At 37.9% G+C, this 18,372-nt stretch overlaps 9 non-coding genes across 9 annotated transcripts; all 9 read left to right on the top strand.

Moving 5' to 3' along the window:
* Positions 1 to 1,056: 1,056 nt before the first annotated feature.
* Positions 1,057 to 1,129, top strand: TRNAF-GAA (transfer RNA phenylalanine (anticodon GAA)). The gene has a single exon. It is a non-coding gene; the product is annotated as a tRNA-Phe (tRNA).
* Positions 1,130 to 1,637: 508 nt separating this feature from the next.
* TRNAF-GAA (transfer RNA phenylalanine (anticodon GAA)) lies at positions 1,638 to 1,710 on the top strand. Its single transcript has one exon. It is a non-coding gene; the product is annotated as a tRNA-Phe (tRNA).
* Positions 1,711 to 3,383: 1,673 nt separating this feature from the next.
* TRNAF-GAA (transfer RNA phenylalanine (anticodon GAA)) lies at positions 3,384 to 3,456 on the top strand. Its single transcript has one exon. It is a non-coding gene; the product is annotated as a tRNA-Phe (tRNA).
* Positions 3,457 to 6,282: 2,826 nt separating this feature from the next.
* Positions 6,283 to 6,355, top strand: TRNAF-GAA (transfer RNA phenylalanine (anticodon GAA)). The gene has a single exon. It is a non-coding gene; the product is annotated as a tRNA-Phe (tRNA).
* A 3,416-nt stretch (positions 6,356 to 9,771) lies between these two features.
* Positions 9,772 to 9,844, top strand: TRNAF-GAA (transfer RNA phenylalanine (anticodon GAA)). Its single transcript has one exon. It is a non-coding gene; the product is annotated as a tRNA-Phe (tRNA).
* A 508-nt stretch (positions 9,845 to 10,352) lies between these two features.
* On the top strand, positions 10,353 to 10,425 carry TRNAF-GAA (transfer RNA phenylalanine (anticodon GAA)). Its single transcript has one exon. It is a non-coding gene; the product is annotated as a tRNA-Phe (tRNA).
* Positions 10,426 to 12,095: 1,670 nt separating this feature from the next.
* TRNAF-GAA (transfer RNA phenylalanine (anticodon GAA)) lies at positions 12,096 to 12,168 on the top strand. Its single transcript has one exon. It is a non-coding gene; the product is annotated as a tRNA-Phe (tRNA).
* A 3,997-nt stretch (positions 12,169 to 16,165) lies between these two features.
* On the top strand, positions 16,166 to 16,238 carry TRNAF-GAA (transfer RNA phenylalanine (anticodon GAA)). Its single transcript has one exon. It is a non-coding gene; the product is annotated as a tRNA-Phe (tRNA).
* A 1,091-nt stretch (positions 16,239 to 17,329) lies between these two features.
* Positions 17,330 to 17,402, top strand: TRNAF-GAA (transfer RNA phenylalanine (anticodon GAA)). Its single transcript has one exon. It is a non-coding gene; the product is annotated as a tRNA-Phe (tRNA).
* Positions 17,403 to 18,372: the final 970 nt, after the last annotated feature.

The following is an 18,372-nucleotide window of genomic DNA, read 5'->3' as shown; positions in this document are numbered from 1 at the left end:
GGTCTTGGAATAAGCTGTAGTACTTTTTTCTCTATCAACATTTTTATCAACTGATCTACAAAATGATCAATTCAACATAGACTTTGCTTTCTGTCCTCTTTTTAAACTTGCTTCCACCTCTCTTACCTTCAGGTTTGACAATGAATATTTCCCATTTCATGCTTTTTTGTAAAGTAAACTCTTGTCTGCATTACCTTTCACTTCCCCTTGAACACAGATGTCAGTAGTCAGATGACATTGCTTACCTACTCATGCCAAATATATCTGGGTAATATAGTGCTAGTCCATTCAGAGTTAAAAAAACAACTACCTAACCTGGATCCCAAAAATGCTATTTGCCCATTGCACCAGTTAATTGCGGAATGATACAGGACTCCTTAAAACATATCTCTACCATATGAGGTTAAAAATCCAGGTCCTGCATCTATTTTGTTAAATGATTTAAATTAAAGTATGAAGACCACAGCTATAAGCAGGCCGCAATAGCTCAGTTGGGAGAGCGTAAGACTGAAGATCTAAAGGTCCCTGGTTCAATCCCGGGATTCGGCACAGTTGAGAGGTTCCTTGCTTCTAACAAAATAGGTCTTGGAATCAGCTGTAGTACTTTTTTTTCTATCAACATTTTTATCAACTGATCTACAAAATGATCAATTCAACATAGACTTTGCTTTCTGTCCTCCTTTTAAACTTTCTTCCACCTATCTTGCCTTCAGGTTTCACAATGAATGTTTCCCATTTCGTCCTTTTTTGTAAAGTAAACTCTTGTCTGCATCACATTCCACTTCCCCTTGAACACAGATGTCAGTAGTCAGATGACATTGCTTAACTACTCATGCCAAATATATCTAGGTAATATAGTGCTAGTCCATTCAGAGTTAAAAAAACAACTACCTAACCTGGATCCCAAAAATGCTATTTACCCATTGCACCAGTTAATTGGGAATGATACAGGACTCCTTAAAACATATCTCTACCATATGAGGTTAAAAATCCAGGTCCTGCATCTATTTTGTTAAATGGTTCAAATTAAAGTATGAAGACCCCAGCTATCAGAAGGCCGAAATAGCTCAGTTGGGAGAGCGTTAGACTGAAGATCTAAAGGTCCCTGGTTCAATCCCGGGTTTCGGCACAGTTGAGAGGTTCCTTGCTTCTAAAAAAATAGGTCTTGGAATCAGCCGTAGTACTTTTTTCTCTATCAACATTTTTATCAACTGATCTACAAAATGATCAATTCAACATAGACTTTGCTTTCTGTCCTCCTTTTAAACTTTCTTCCACCTATCTTGCCTTCAGGTTTGACTATGAATGTTTTCCATTTTGTCCTTTTTTGTAAAGTAAACTCTTGTCTGCATCACATTCCACTTCCCCTTGAACACAGATGTCAGTAGTCAGATGACATTGCTTACCTACTCATGCCAAATATATCTGGGTAATATAGTGCTAGTCCATTCAGAGTTAAAAAAACAACTACCTAACCTGGATCCCAAAAATGCTATTTACCCATTGCACCAGTTAACTGGGGAATGATACAGGACTCCGTAAAACATATCTCTACCATATGAGGTTAAAAATCCAGGTCCTGCATCTATTTTGTTAAATGGTTCAAATTAAAGTATGAAGACCCCAGCTATCAGAAGGCCGAAATAGCTCAGTTGGGAGAGCGTTAGACTGAAGATCTAAAGGTCCCTGGTTCAATCCCGGGTTTCGGCACAGTTGAGAGGTTCCTTGCTTCTAACAAAATAGGTCTTGGAATCAGCTGTAGTACTTTTTCTCTATTCATCAATTTTTTTCCAACTGATCTACAACACAATCAATTTAACATAGACTTTGCTTTATGTCCTCCTTCTAAACTTGCTTCCACCTCTCTTACCTTCAGGTTTGACAATGAATATTTCCCATTTCATGCTTTTTTGTAAAGTAAACTCTTGTCTGCATTACCTTCCACTTCCCCTTGAACACAGATGTCAGTAGTCAGATGACATTGCTTACCTACTCATGCCAAATATATCTGGGTAATATAGTGCTAGTCCATTCAGAGTTAAAAAAACAACTACCTAACCTGGATCCCAAAAATGCTATTTGCCCATTGCACCAGTTAATTGCGGAATGATACAGGACTCCTTAAAACATATCTCTACCATATGAGGTTAAAAATCCAGGTCCTGCATCTATTTTGTTAAATGATTTAAATTAAAGTATGAAGACCACAGCTATAAGCAGGCCGCAATAGCTCAGTTGGGAGAGCGTAAGACTGAAGATCTAAAGGTCCCTGGTTCAATCCCGGGTTTCGGCACAGTTGAGAGGTTCCTTGCTTCTAACAAAATAGGTCTTGGAATCAGCTGTAGTACTTTTTTCTCTATTAACATTTTTATCAACTGATCTACAAAATGATCAATTCAACATAGACTTTGCTTTCTGTCCTCCTTTTAAACTTTCATCCACATATCTTGCCTTCAGGATTCACAATGAATGTTTCCCATTTCGTCCTTTTTTGTAAAGTAAACTCTTGTCTGCATCACATTCCACTTCCCCTTGAACACAGATGTCAGTAGTCAGATGACATTGCTTAACTACTCATGCCAAATATATCTGGGTAATATAGTGCTAGTCCATTCAGAGTTAAAAAAACAACTACCTAACCTGGATCCAAAAAATGCTATTTACCCATTGTACCAGTTAATTGCGGAATGATACAGGACTCCTTAAAACATATCTCTACCATATGAGGTTAAAAATCCAGGTCCTGCATCTATTTTTTTAAATGGTTCAAATTAAAGTATGAAGACCCCAGCTATCAGAAGGCCGAAATAGCTAAGTTGGGAGAGCATTAGACTGAAGATCTAAAGGTCCCTGGTTCAATCCCGGGTTTCGGCACAGTTGAGAGGTTCCTTGCTTCTAACAAAATAGGTCTTGGAATCAGCTGTAGTACTTTTTCTCTATTCATTAAATTTTTTCCAACTGATCTACAACACAATAAATTTAACATAGACTTTGCTTTATATCCTCCTTCTAAACTTGCTTCCACCTCTCTTACCTTCAGGTTTGACAATGAATATTTCCCATTTCATGCTTTTTTGTAAAGTAAACTCTTGTCTGCATTACCTTCCACTTCCCCTTGAACACAAATGTCAGTAGTCAGATGACATTGCTTACCTACTCATGCCAAATATATCTGGGTAATATAGTGCTAGTCCATTCAGAGTTAAAAAACAACTACCTAACCTGGATCCAAAAAATGCTATTTACCCATTGTACCAGTTAATTGCGGAATGATACAGGACTCCTTAAAACATATCTCTACCATATGAGGTTAAAAATCCAGGCCCTGCATCTATTTTGTTAAATGGTTTAAATTAAAGTATGAAGACCAAAGCTATAAGCAGGCCGAAATAGCTCAGTTGGGAGAGCGTTAGACTGAAGATCTAAAGGTCCCTGGTTCAATCCCGGGTTTCGGCACAGTTGAGAGGTTCCTTGCTTCTAACAAAATAGGTCTTGGAATCAGCTGTAGTACTTTTTCTCTATTCATCAAATTTTTTCCAACTGATCTACAACACAATCAATTTAACATAGACTTTGCTTTATGTCCTCCTTCTAAACTTGCTTCCACCTCTCTTACCTTCAGGTTTGACAATGAATATTTCCCATTTCATGCTTTTTTGTAAAGTAAACTCTTGTCTGCATTACCTTCCACCTCCCCTTGAATACAGATGTCAGTAGTCAGATGACATTGCTTACCTACTCATGCCAAATATATCTGGGTAATATAGTGCTAGTCCATTCAGAGTTAAAAAAACAACTACCTAACCTGGATCCCAAAACTGCTATTTGCCCATTGCACCAGTTAATTGCGGAATGATACAGGACTCCTTAAAACATATCTCTACCATATGAGGTTAAAAATCCAGGTCCTGAATCTATTTTGTTAAATGGTTTAAATTAAAGTATGAAGACCACAGCTATAAGCAGGCCGCAATAGCTCAGTTGGGAGAGCGTTAGACTGAAGATCTAAATGTCCCGGGTTTCGGCACAGTTGAGAGGTTCCTTGCTTCTAACAAAATAGGTCTTGGAATCAGCTGTAGTACTTTTTTCTCTATCAACATTTTTATCAACTGATCTACAAAATGATCAATTCAACATAGACTTTGCTTTCTGTCCTCCTTTTAAACTTTCTTCCACCTATCTTGCCTTCAGGTTTGACAATGAATGTTTCCCATTTCGTCCTTTTTTGTAAAGTAAACTCTTGTCTGCATCACATTCCACTTCCCCTTGAACACAGATGTCAGTAGTCAGATGACATTGCTTACCTACTCATGCCAAATATATCTAGGTAATATAGTGCTAGTCCATTCAGAGTTAAAAAAACAACTACCTAACCTGGATCCCAAAAATGCTATTTACCCATTGCACCAGTTAACTGGGGAATGATACAGGACTCCTTAAAACATATCTCTACCATATGAGGTTAAAAATCCAGGTCCTGCATCTATTTTGTTAAATGGTTTAAATTAAAGTATGAAGACCACAGCTATAAACAGGTCGAAATAGCTCAGTTGGGAGAGCGTTAGACTGAAGATGTAAAGGTCCCTTGTTCAATCCTGGGTTTCGGCACAGTTGAGCGGTTCCTTGCTTCTAACAAAATAGGTCTTGGAATCAGCTGTAGTACTTTTTCTCTATTCATCACATTTTTTCCAACTGATCTACAACACAATCAATTTAACATAGACTTTGCTTTATGTCCTCCTTCTAAACTTGCTTCCACCTCTCTTACCTTCAGGTTTGACAATGAATATTTCCCATTTCATGCTTTTTTGTAAAGTAAACTCTTGTCTGCATTACCTTCCACCTCCCCTTGAATACAGATGTCAGTAGTCAGATGACATTGCTTACCTACTCATGCCAAATATATCTGGGTAATATAGTGCTAGTCCATTCAGAGTTAAAAAAACAACTACCTAACCTGGATCCCAAAACTGCTATTTTCCCATTGCACCAGTTAATTGCGGAATGATACAGGACTCCTTAAAACATATCTCTACCATATGAGGTTAAAAATCCAGGTCCTGCATCTATTTTGTTAAATGGTTTAAATTAAAGTATGAAGACCACAGCTATAAGCAGGCCGCAATAGCTCAGTTGGGAGAGCGTTAGACTGAAGATCTAAAGGTCCCTGGTTCAATACCAGGTTTCGGCACAGTTGAGAGGTTCCTTGCTTCTAACAAAATAGGTCTTGGAATAAGCTGTAGTACTTTTTTCTCTATCAACATTTTTATCAACTGATCTACAAAATGATCAATTCAACATAGACTTTGCTTTCTGTCCTCTTTTTAAACTTTCTTCCACCTATCTTGCCTTCAGGTTTGACAATGAATGTTTCCCATTTCGTCCTTTTTTGTAAAGTAAACTCTTGTCTGCAACACATTCCACTTCCCCTTGAACACAGATGTCAGTAGTCAGATGACATTGCTTACCTACTCATGCCAAATATATCTAGGTAATATAGTGCTAGTCCATTCAGAGTTAAAAAAACAACTACCTAACCTGGATCCCAAAAATGCTATTTACCCATTGCACCAGTTAATTGGGGAATGATACAGGACTCCTTAAAACATATCTCTACCATATGAGGTTAAAAATCCAGGTCATGCATCTATTTTGTTAAATGGTTCAAATTAAAGTATGAAGACCACAGCTATCAGAAGGCTGAAATAGCTCAGTTGGGAGAGTGTTAGACTGAAAATCTAAAGGTCCCTGGTTCAATCCCGGGTTTCGGCACAGTTGAGAGGTTCCTTGCTTCTAACAAAATAGGTCTTGGAATCAGCTGTAGTACTTTTTCTCTATTCATCAAATTTTTTCCAACTGATCTACAACACAATCAATTTTACATAGACTTTGCTTTATGTCCTCCTTCTAAACTTGCTTCCACCTCTCTTACCTTCAGGTTTGACAATGAATATTTCCCATTTCATGCTTTTTTGTAAAGTAAACTCTTGTCTGCATTACCTTCCACTTCCCCTTGAACACAGATGTCAGTAGTCCGATGACATTGCTTACCTACTCATGCCAAATATATCTGGGTAATATAGTGCTAGTCCATTCAGAGTTAAAAAAACAACTACCTAACCTGGATCCAAAAAATGCTATTTACCCATTGTACCAGTTAATTGCGGAATGATACAGGACTCCTTAAAACAGATCTCTACCATATGAGGTTAAAAATCCAGGTCCTGCATCTATTTTGTTAAATGGTTTAAATTAAAGTATGAAGACCACAGCTATAAGCAGGCCGAAATAGCTCAGTTGGGAGAGCGTTAGACTGAAGATCTAAAGGTCCCTGGTTCAATCCCGGGTTTCGGCACAGTTGAGAGGTTCCTTGCTTCTAACAAAATAGGTCTTGGAATCAGCTGTAGTACTTTTTCTCTATTCATCAATTTTTTTCCAACTGATCTACAACACAATCAATTTAACATAGACTTTGCTTTATGTCCTCCTTCTAAACTTGCTTCCACCTCTCTTACCTTCAGGTTTGACAATGAATATTTCCCATTTCATGCTTTTTTGTAAAGTAAACTCTTGTCTGCATTACCTTCCACCTCCCCTTGAATACAGATGTCAGTAGTCAGATGACATTGCTTACCTACTCATGCCAAAAATATCCGGGTAATATAGTGCTAGTCCATTCAGAGTTAAAAAAACAACTACCTAACCTGGATCCCAAAAATGCTATTTACCCATTGCACCAGTTAATTGCGGAATGATACAGGACTCCTTAAAACATATCTCTACCATATGAGGTTAAAAATCCAGGTCCTGCATCTATTTTGTTAAATGGTTTACATTAAAGTATGAAGACCACAGCTATAAGCAGGCCGCAATAGCTCAGTTGGGAGAGCGTTAGACTGAAGATCTAAAGGTCCCTGGTTCAATCCCGGGTTTCGGCACAGTTGAGAGGTTCCTTGCTTCTAACAAAATAGGTCTTGGAATAAGCTGTAGTACTTTTTTCTCTATCAACATTTTTATCAACTGATCTACAAAATGATCAATTCAACATAGACTTTGCTTTCTGTCCTCTTTTTAAACTTTCTTCCACCTATCTTGCCTTCAGGTTTGACAATGAATGTTTCCCATTTCGTCCTTTTTTGTAAAGTAAACTCTTGTCTGCATCACATTCCACTTCCCCTTGAACACAGATGTCAGTAGTCAGATGACATTGCTTACCTACTCATGCCAAATATATCTAGGTAATATAGTGCTAGTCCATTCAGAGTTAAAAAACAACTACCTAACCTGGATCCCAAAAATGCTATTTACCCATTGCACCAGTTAACTGGGGAATGATACAGGACTTCTTAAAACATATCTCTACCATATGAGGTTAAAAATCCAGGTCCTGCATCTATTTTGTTAAATGGTTCAAATTAAAGTATGAAGACCACAGCTATCAGAAGGCCGAAATAGCTCAGTTGGGAGAGCGTTAAACTGAAGATCTAAAGGTCCCTGGTTCAATCCCGGCTTTCGGCACAGTTGAGAGGTTCCTTGCTTCTAACAAAATAGGTCTTGGAATCAGCTGTAGTACTTTTTCTCTATTCATTAAATTTTTTCCAACTGATCTACAACACCATAAATTTAACATAGACTTTGCTTTATATCCTCCTTCTAAACTTGCTTCCACCTCTCTTACCTTCAGGTTTGACAATGAATATTTCCCATTTCATGCTTTTTTGTAAAGTAAACTCTTGTCTGCATTACCTTCCACTTCCCCTTGAACACAGATGTCAGTAGTCAGATGACATTGCTTACCTACTCATGCCAAATATATCTGGGTAATATAGTGCTAGTCCATTCAGAGTTAAAAAAACAACTACCTAACCTGGATCCCAAAAATGCTATTTACCCATTGCACCAGTTAATTGCGGAATGATACAGGACTCCTTAAAACATATCTCACCATATGAGGTTAAAAATCCAGGTCCTGCATCTATTTTGTTAAATGGTTTAAATTAAAGTATGATAACCACAGCTATAAGCAGGCCGAAATAGCTAAGTTGGGAGAGCGTTAGACTGAAGAACTAAAGGTCCCTGGTTCAATCCTGGGTTTCGGCACAGTTGAGAGGTTCCTTGCTTCTAACAAAATAGGTCTTGGAATCAGCTGTAGCACTTTTTTCTCTATCAACATTTTTATCAACTGATCTACAAAATGATCAATTCAACTTAGACTTTGCTTTCTGTCCTCCTTTTAAACTTTCTTCCACCTATCTTGCCTTCAGGTTTGACTATGAATGTTTTCCATTTCGTCCTTTTTTGTAAAGTAAACTCTTGTCTGCATCACATTCCACTTCCCCTTGAACACAGATGTCAGTAGTCAGATGACATTGCTTACCTACTCATGCCAAATATATCTGGGTAATATAGTGCTAGTCCATTCAGAGTTAAAAAAACAACTACCTAACCTGGATCCCAAAAATGCTATTTACCCATTGCACCAGTTAACTGGGGAATGATACAGGACTCCTTAAAACATATCTCTACCATATGAGGTTAAAAATCCAGGTCCTGCATCTATTTTGTTAAATGGTTCAAATTAAAGTATGAAGACCCCAGCTATCAGAATGCTGAAATAGCTCAGTTGGGAGAGCGTTAGACTGAAGATCTAAAGGTCCCTGGTTCAATCCCGGGTTTCGGCACAGTTGAGAGGTTCCTTGCTTCTAACAAAATAGGTCTTGGAATCAGCTGTAGTACTTTTTCTCTATTCATCAAATTTTTTCCAACTGATCTACAACACAATCAATTTAACATAGACTTTGCTTTATGTCCTCCTTCTAAACTTGCTTCCACCTCTCTTACCTTCAGGTTTGACAATGAATATTTCCCATTTCATGCTTTTTTGTAAAGTAAACTCTTGTCTGCATTACCTTCCACTTCCCCTTGAACACAGATGTCAGTAGTCAGATGACATTGCTTACCTACTCATGCCAAATATATCTGGGTAATATAGTGCTAGTCCATTCAGAGTTAAAAAAACAACTACCTAACCTGGATCCCAAAAATGCTATTTGCCCATTGCACCAGTTAATTGCGGAATGATACCGGACTCCTTAAAACATATCTCTACCATATGAGGTTAAAAATCCAGGTCATGCATCTATTTTGTTAAATGATTTAAATTAAAGTATGAAGACTACAGCTATAAGCAGGCCGCAATAACTCAGTTGGGAGAGCGTAAGACTGAAGATCTAAAGGTCCCTGGTTCAATCCCGGGTTTCGGCACAGTTGATAGGTTCCTTGCTTCTAACAAAATAGGTCTTGGAATCATCTGTAGTACTTTTTTCTCTATCAACATTTTTATCAACTGATCTACAAAATGATCAATTCAACATAGACTTTGCTTTCTGTCCTCCTTTTAAACTTTCTTCCACCTATCTTGCCTTCAGGTTTCACAATTAATGTTTCCCATTTCGTCCTTTTTTGTAAAGTAAACTCTTGTCTGCATCACATTCCACTTCCCCTTGAACACAGATGTCAGTAGTCAGATGACATTGCTTAACTACTCATGCCAAATATATCTAGGTAATATAGTGCTAGTCCATTCAGAGTTAAAAAAACAACTACCTAACCTGGATCCCAAAAATGCTATTTACCCATTGCACCAGTTAATTGGGAATGATACAGGACTCCATAAAACATATCTCTACCATATGAGGTTAAAAATCCAGGTCCTGCATCTATTTTGTTAAATGGTTCAAATTAAAGTATGAAGACCCCAGCTATCAGAAGGCCGAAATAGCTCAGTTGGGAGAGCGTTAGACTGAAGATCTAAAGGTCCCTGGTTCAATCCCGGGTTTCGGCACAGTTGAGAGGTTCCTTGCTTCTAACAAAATGGGTCTTGGAATCAGCTGTAGTACTTTTTTCTCTATCAACATTTTTATCAACTGATCTACAAAATGATCAATTCAACATAGACTTTGCTTTCTGTCCTCCTTTTAAACTTTCTTCCACCTATCTTGCCTTCAGGTTTGACTATGAATGTTTTCCATTTCGTCCTTTTTTGTAAAGTAAACTCTTGTCTGCATCACATTCCACTTCCCCTTGAACACAGATGTCAGTAGTCAGATGACATTGCTTACCTACTCATGCCAAATATATCTGGGTAATATAGTGCTAGTCCATTCACAGTTAAAAAAACAACTACCTAACCTGGATCCCAAAAATGCTATTTACCCATTGCACCAGTTAACTGGGGAATGATACAGGACTCCTTAAAACATATCTCTACCATATGAGGTTAAAAATCCAGGTCCTGCATCTATTTTGTTAAATGGTTCAAATTAAAGTATGAAGACCCCAGCTATCAGAAGGCCGAAATAGCTCAGTTGGGAGAGCGTTAGACTGAAGATCTAAAGGTCCCTGGTTCAATCCCGGGTTTCGGCACAGTTGAGAGGTTCCTTGCTTCTAACAAAATAGGTCTTGGAATAAGCTGTAGTACTTTTTTCTCTATCAACATTTTTATCAACTGATCTACAAAATGATCAATTCAACATAGACTTTGCTTTCTGTCCTCTTTTTAAACTTTCTTCCACCTATCTTGCCTTCAGGTTTGACAATGAATGTTTCCCATTTCGTCCTTTTTTGTAAAGTAAACTCTTGTCTGCATCACATTCCACTTCCCCTTGAACACAGATGTCAGTAGTCAGATGACATTGCTTACCTACTCATGCCAAATATATCTAGGTAATATAGTGCTAGTCCATTCAGAGTTAAAAAACAACTACCTAACCTGGATCCCAAAAATGCTATTTACCCATTGCACCAGTTAACTGGGGAATGATACAGGACTTCTTAAAACATATCTCTACCATATGAGGTTAAAAATCCAGGTCCTGCATCTATTTTGTTAAATGGTTCAAATTAAAGTATGAAGACCACAGCTATCAGAAGGCCGAAATAGCTCAGTTGGGAGAGCGTTAAACTGAAGATCTAAAGGTCCCTGGTTCAATCCCGGGTTTCGGCACAGTTGAGAGGTTCCTTGCTTCTAACAAAATAGGTCTTGGAATCAGCTGTAGTACTTTTTCTCTATTCATTAAATTTTTTCCAACTGATCTACAACACAATAAATTTAACATAGACTTTGCTTTATATCCTCCTTCTAAACTTGCTTCCACCTCTCTTACCTTCAGGTTTGACAATGAATATTTCCCATTTCATGCTTTTTTGTAAAGTAAACTCTTGTCTGCATTACCTTCCACTTCCCCTTGAACACAGATGTCAGTAGTCAGATGACATTGCTTACCTACTCATGCCAAATATATCTGGGTAATATAGTGCTAGTCCATTCAGAGTTAAAAAAACAACTACCTAACCTGGATCCCAAAAATGCTATTTACCCATTGCACCAGTTAATTGCGGAATGATACAGGACTCCTTAAAACATATCTCACCATATGAGGTTAAAAATCCAGGTCCTGCATCTATTTTGTTAAATGGTTTAAATTAAAGTATGATAACCACAGCTATAAGCAGGCCGAAATAGCTAAGTTGGGAGAGCGTTAGACTGAAGATCTAAAGGTCCCTGGTTCAATCCTGGGTTTCGGCACAGTTGAGAGGTTCCTTGCTTCTAACAAAATAGGTCTTGGAATCAGCTGTAGTACTTTTTTCTCTATCAACATTTTTATCAACTGATCTACAAAATGATCAATTCAACTTAGACTTTGCTTTCTGTCCTCCTTTTAAACTTTCTTCCACCTATCTTGCCTTCAGGTTTGACTATGAATGTTTTCCATTTCGTCCTTTTTTGTAAAGTAAACTCTTGTCTGCATCACATTCCACTTCCCCTTGAACACAGATGTCAGTAGTCAGATGACATTGCTTACCTACTCATGCCAAATATATCTGGGTAATATAGTGCTAGTCCATTCAGAGTTAAAAAAACAACTACCTAACCTGGATCCCAAAAATGCTATTTACCCATTGCACCAGTTAACTGGGGAATGATACAGGACTCCTTAAAACATATCTCTACCATATGAGGTTAAAAATCCAGGTACTGCATCTATTTTGTTAAATGGTTCAAATTAAAGTATGAAGACCCCAGCTATCAGAAGGCCGAAATAGCTCAGTTGGGAGAGCGTTAGACTGAAGATCTAAAGGTCCCTGGTTCAATCCCGGGTTTCGGCACAGTTGAGAGGTTCCTTGCTTCTAACAAAATAGGTCTTGGAATCAGCTGTAGTACTTTTTCTCTATTAACATTTTTGTCAACTGATCTACAAAATGATCAATTCAACATAGACTTTGCTTTCTGTCCTCCTTTTAAACTTTCTTCCACCTATCTTGCCTTCCGGTTTGACTATGAATGTTTTCCATTTCGTCCTTTTTTGTAAAGTAAACTCTTGTCTGCATCACATTCCACTTCCCCTTGAACACAGATGTCAGTAGTCAGATGACATTGCTTACCTACTCATGCCAAATATATCTGGGTAATATAGTGCTAGTCCATTCAGAGTTAAAAAAACAACTACCTAACCTGGATCCCAAAAATGCTATTTACCCATTGCACCAGTTAACTGGGGAATGATACAGGACTCCTTAAAACATATCTCTACCATATGAGGTTAAAAATCCAGGTCCTGCATCTATTTTGTTAAATGGTTCAAATTAAAGTATGAAGACCCCAGCTATCAGAAGGCTGAAATAGCTCAGTTCGGAGAGCGTTAGACTGAAGATCTAAAGGTCCCTGGTTCAATCCTGAGTTTCGGCACAGTTGAGACGTTCCTTGCTTCTAACAAAATAGGTCTTGGAATCAGCTGTAGTACTTTTTCTCTATTCATCAAATTTTTTCCAACTGATCTACAACACAATCAATTTAACATAGACTTTGCTTTATGTCCTCCTTCTAAACTTGCTTCCACCTCTCTTACCTTCAGGTTTGACAATGAATATTTCCCATTTCATGCTTTTTTGTAAAGTAAACTCTTGTCTGCATTACCTTCCACTTCCCCTTGAACACAGATGTCAGTAGTCAGATGACATTGCTTACCTACTCATGCCAAATATATCTGGGTAATATAGTGCTAGTCCATTCAGAGTTAAAAAAACAACTACCTAACCTGGATCCCAAAAATGCTATTTACCCATTGCACCAGTTAACTGGGGAATGATACAGGACTCCTTAAAACATATCTCTACCACATGAGGTTAAAAATCCAGGTCCTGCATCTATTTTGTTAAATGGTTTAAATTAAAGTATGAAGACCACAGCTTTAAGCAGGCCGAAATAGCTCAGTTGGGACAGCCTTAGACTGAAGATCTAAAGGTCCCTGGTTCAATCCCGGGTTTCGGCACAGTTGAGAGGTTCCTTGCTTCTAACAAAATAGGTCATGGATTCAGCTGTAGTACTTTTTTCTCTATCAACATTTTTATCAACTGATCTACAAAATGATCAATTCAACATAGACTTTGCTTTCTGTCCTCCTTTTAAACTTTCTTCCACCTATCTTGCCTTCAGGTTTGACAATGAATGTTTCCCACTTCGTCCTTTTTTGTAAAGTAAACTCTTGTCTGCATCACATTCCACTTCCCCTTGAACACAGATGTCAGTAGTCAGATGACATTGCTTACCTACTCATGCCAAATATATCTAGGTAATATAGTGCTAGTCCATTCAGAGTTAAAAAAACAACTACCTAACCTGGATCCCAAAAATGCTATTTACCCATTGCACCAGTTAACTGGGGAATGATACAGGACTCCTTAAAACATATCTCTACCATATGAGGTTAAAAATCCAGGTCCTGCATCTATTTTGTTAAATGGTTCAAATTAAAGTATGAAGACCCCAGCTATCAGAATGCTGAAATAGCTCAGTTGGGAGAGCGTTAGACTGAAGATCTAAAGGTCCCTGGTTCAATCCCGGGTTTCGGCACAGTTGAGAGGTTCCTTGCTTCTAACAAAATAGGTCTTGGAATCAGCTGTAGTACTTTTTCTCTATTCATCAAATTTTTTCCAACTGATCTACAACACAATCAATTTAACATAGACTTTGCTTTATGTCCTCCTTCTAAACTTGCTTCCACCTCTCTTACCTTCAGGTTTGACAATGAATATTTCCCATTTCATGCTTTTTTGTAAAGTAAACTCTTGTCTGCATTACCTTCCACTTCCCCTTGAACACAGATGTCAGTAGTCAGATGACATTGCTTACCTACTCATGCCAAATATATCTGGGTAATATAGTGCTAGTCCATTCAGAGTTAAAAAAACAACTACCTAACCTGGATCCCAAAAATGCTATTTACCCATTGCACCAGTTAACTGGGGAATGATACAGGACTCCTTAAAACATATCTCTACCACATGAGGTTAAAAATCCAGGTCCTGCATCTATTTTGTTAAATGGTTTAAATTAAAGTATGAAGACCACAGCTTTAAGCAGGCCGAAATAGCTCAGTTGGGACAGCCTTAGACTGAAGATCTAAAGGTCCCTGGTTCAATCCCGGGTTTCGGCACAGTTGAGAGGTTCCTTGCTTCTAACAAAATAGGTCATGGATTCAGCTGTAGTACTTTTTTCTCTATCAACATTTTTATCAACTGATCTACAAAATGATCAATTCAACATAGACTTTGCTTTCTGTCCTCCTTTTAAACTTTCTTCCACCTATCTTGCCTTCAGGTTTGACAATGAATGTTTCCCACTTCGTCCTTTTTTGTAAAGTAAACTCTTGTCTGCATCACATTCCACTTCCCCTTGAACACAGATGTCAGTAGTCAGATGACATTGCTTACCTACTCATGCCAAATATATCTAGGTAATATAGTGCTAGTCCATTCAGAGTTAAAAAAACAACTACCTAACCTGGATCCCAAAAATGCTATTTACCCATTGCACCAGTTAACTGGGGAATGATACAGGACTCCTTAAAACATATCTCTACCATATGAGGTTAAAAATCCAGGTCCTGCATCTATTTTGTTAAATGGTTCAAATTAAAGTATGAAGACCCCAGCTATCAGAATGCTGAAATAGCTCAGTTGGGAGAGCGTTAGACTGAAGATCTAAAGGTCCCTGGTTCAATCCCGGGTTTCGGCACAGTTGAGAGGTTCCTTGCTTCTAACAAAATAGGTCTTGGAATCAGCTGTAGTACTTTTTCTCTATTCATCAATTTATTTCCAACTGATCTACAACACAATCAATTTAACATAGACTTTGCTTTATGTCCTCCTTCTAAACTTGCTTCCACCTCTCTTACCTTCAGGTTTGACAATGAATATTTCCCATTTCATGCTTTTTTGTAAAGTAAACTCTTGTCTGCATTACCTTCCACTTCCCCTTGAACACAGATGTCAGTAGTTAGATGACATTGCTTACCTACTCATGCCAAATATATCTGGGTAATATAGTGCTAGTCCATTCAGAGTTAAAAAAACAACTACCTAACCTGGATCCCAAAAATGCTATTTACCCATTGCACCAGTTAATTGCGGAATGATACAGGACTCCTTAAAACATATCTCTACCATATGAGGTTAAAAATCCAGGTCCTGCATCTATTTTGTTAAATGATTTAAATTAAAGTATGAAGACCACAGCTATAAGCAGGCCGCAATAGCTCAGTTGGGAGAGCGTAAGACTGAAGATCTAATGGTCCCTGGTTCAATCCCGGCTTTCGGCACAGTTGAGAGGTTCCTTGCTTCTAATAAAATAGGTCTTGGAATCAGCTGTAGTACTTTTTTCTCTATCAACATTTTTATCAACTGATCTACAAAATGATCAATTCAACATAGACTTTGCTTTCTGTCCTCCTTTTAAACTTTCTTCCACCTATCTTGCCTTCAGGTTTCACAATGAATGTTTCCCATTTCGTCCTTTTTTGTAAAGTAAACTCTTGTCTGCATCACATTCCACTTCCCCTTGAACACAGATGTCAGTAGTCAGATGACATTGCTTAACTACTCATGCCAAATATATCTAGGTAATATAGTGCTAGTCCATTCAGAGTTAAAAAACAACTACCTAACCTGGATCCCAAAAATGCTATTTACCCATTGCACCAGTTAATTGGGAATGATACAGGACTCCTTAAAACATATCTCTACCATATGAGGTTAAAAATCCAGGTCCTGCATCTATTTTGTTAAATGGTTCAAATTAAAGTATGAAGACCCAAGCTATCAGAAGGCCGAAATAGCTCAGTTGGGAGAGCGTTAGACTGAAGATCTAAAGGTCCCTGGTTCAATCCCAGGTTTCGGCACAGTTGAGAGGTTCCTTGCTTCTAACAAAATAGGTCTTGGAATCAGCTGTAGTACTTTTTCTCTATTCATCAAATTTTTTCCAACTGATCTACAACACAATCAATTTAACATAGACTTTGCTTTATGTCCTCCTTCTAAACTTGCTTCCACCTCTCTTACCTTCAGGTTTGACAATGAATATTTCCCATTTCATGCTTTTTTGTAAAGTAAACTCTTGTCTGCATTACCTTCCACTTCCCCTTGAACACAGATGTCAGTAGTCAGATGACATTGCTTACCTACTCATGCCAAATATATCTGGATAATATAGTGCTAGTCCATTCAGAGTTAAAAAAACAACTACCTAACCTGGATCCAAAAAATGCTATTTACCCATTGTACCAGTTAATTGCGGAATGATACAGGACTCCTTAAAACATATCTCTACCATATGAGGTTAAAAATCCAGGTCCTGCATCTATTTTGTTAAATGGTTTAAATTAAAGTATGATAACCACAGCTATAAGCAGGCCGAAATAGCTAAGTTGGGAGAGCGTTAGACTGAAGATCTAAAGGTCCCTGGTTCAATCCTGGGTTTCGGCACAGTTGAGAGGTTCCTTGCTTCTAACAAAATAGGTCTTGGAATCAGCTGTAGTACTTTTTTCTCTATCAACATTTTTATCAACTGATCTACAAAATGATCAATTCAACTTAGACTTTGCTTTCTGTCCTCCTTTTAAACTTTCTTCCACCTATCTTGCCTTCAGGTTTGACTATGAATGTTTTCCATTTCGTCCTTTTTTGTAAAGTAAACTCTTGTCTGCATCACATTCCACTTCCCCTTGAACACAGATGTCAGTAGTCAGATGACATTGCTTACCTACTCATGCCAAATATATCTGGGTAATATAGTGCTAGTCCATTCAGAGTTAAAAAAACAACTACCTAACCTGGATCCCAAAAATGCTATTTACCCATTGCACCAGTTAACTGGGGAATGATACAGGACTCCTTAAAACATATCTCTACCATATGAGGTTAAAAATCCAGGTCCTGCATCTATTTTGTTAAATGGTTCAAATTAAAGTATGAAGACCCCAGCTATCAGAAGGCCGAAATAGCTCAGTTGGGAGAGCGTTAGACTGAAGATCTAAAGGTCCCTGGTTCAATCCCGGGTTTCGGCACAGTTGAGAGGTTCCTTGCTTCTAACAAAATAGGTCTTGGAATAAGCTGTAGTACTTTTTTCTCTATCAACATTTTTATCAACTGATCTACAAAATGATCAATTCAACATAGACTTTGCTTTCTGTCCTCTTTTTAAACTTTCTTCCACCTATCTTGCCTTCAGGTTTGACAATGAATGTTTCCCATTTCGTCCTTTTTTGTAAAGTAAACTCTTGTCTGCATCACATTCCACTTCCCCTTGAACACAGATGTCAGTAGTCAGATGACATTGCTTACCTACTCATGCCAAATATATCTAGGTAATATAGTGCTAGTCCATTCAGAGTTAAAAAACAACTACCTAACCTGGATCCCAAAAATGCTATTTACCCATTGCACCAGTTAACTGGGGAATGATACAGGACTTCTTAAAACATATCTCTACCATATGAGGTTAAAAATCCAGGTCCTGCATCTATTTTGTTAAATGGTTCAAATTAAAGTATGAAGACCACAGCTATCAGAAGGCCGAAATAGCTCAGTTGGGAGAGCGTTAAACTGAAGATCTAAAGGTCCCTGGTTCAATCCCGGGTTTCGGCACAGTTGAGAGGTTCCTTGCTTCTAACAAAATAGGTCTTGGAATCAGCTGTAGTACTTTTTCTCTATTCATTAAATTTTTTCCAACTGATCTACAACACAATAAATTTAACATAGACTTTGCTTTATATCCTCCTTCTAAACTTGCTTCCACCTCTCTTACCTTCAGGTTTGACAATGAATATTTCCCATTTCATGCTTTTTTGTAAAGTAAACTCTTGTCTGCATTACCTTCCACTTCCCCTTGAACACAGATGTCAGTAGTCAGATGACATTGCTTACCTACTCATGCCAAATATATCTGGGTAATATAGTGCTAGTCCATTCAGAGTTAAAAAAACAACTACCTAACCTGGATCCCAAAAATGCTATTTACCCATTGCACCAGTTAAT

Source organism: Lissotriton vulgaris, chromosome 8 (assembly GCF_964263255.1).
Source record: "Lissotriton vulgaris chromosome 8, aLisVul1.2, whole genome shotgun sequence".
Classification (NCBI taxonomy): Eukaryota; Metazoa; Chordata; class Amphibia; order Caudata; family Salamandridae; genus Lissotriton; species Lissotriton vulgaris.
The sequence above is the reverse complement of the archived record's forward strand: the minus strand, read 5'-3'. Positions and strand labels throughout refer to the sequence as shown.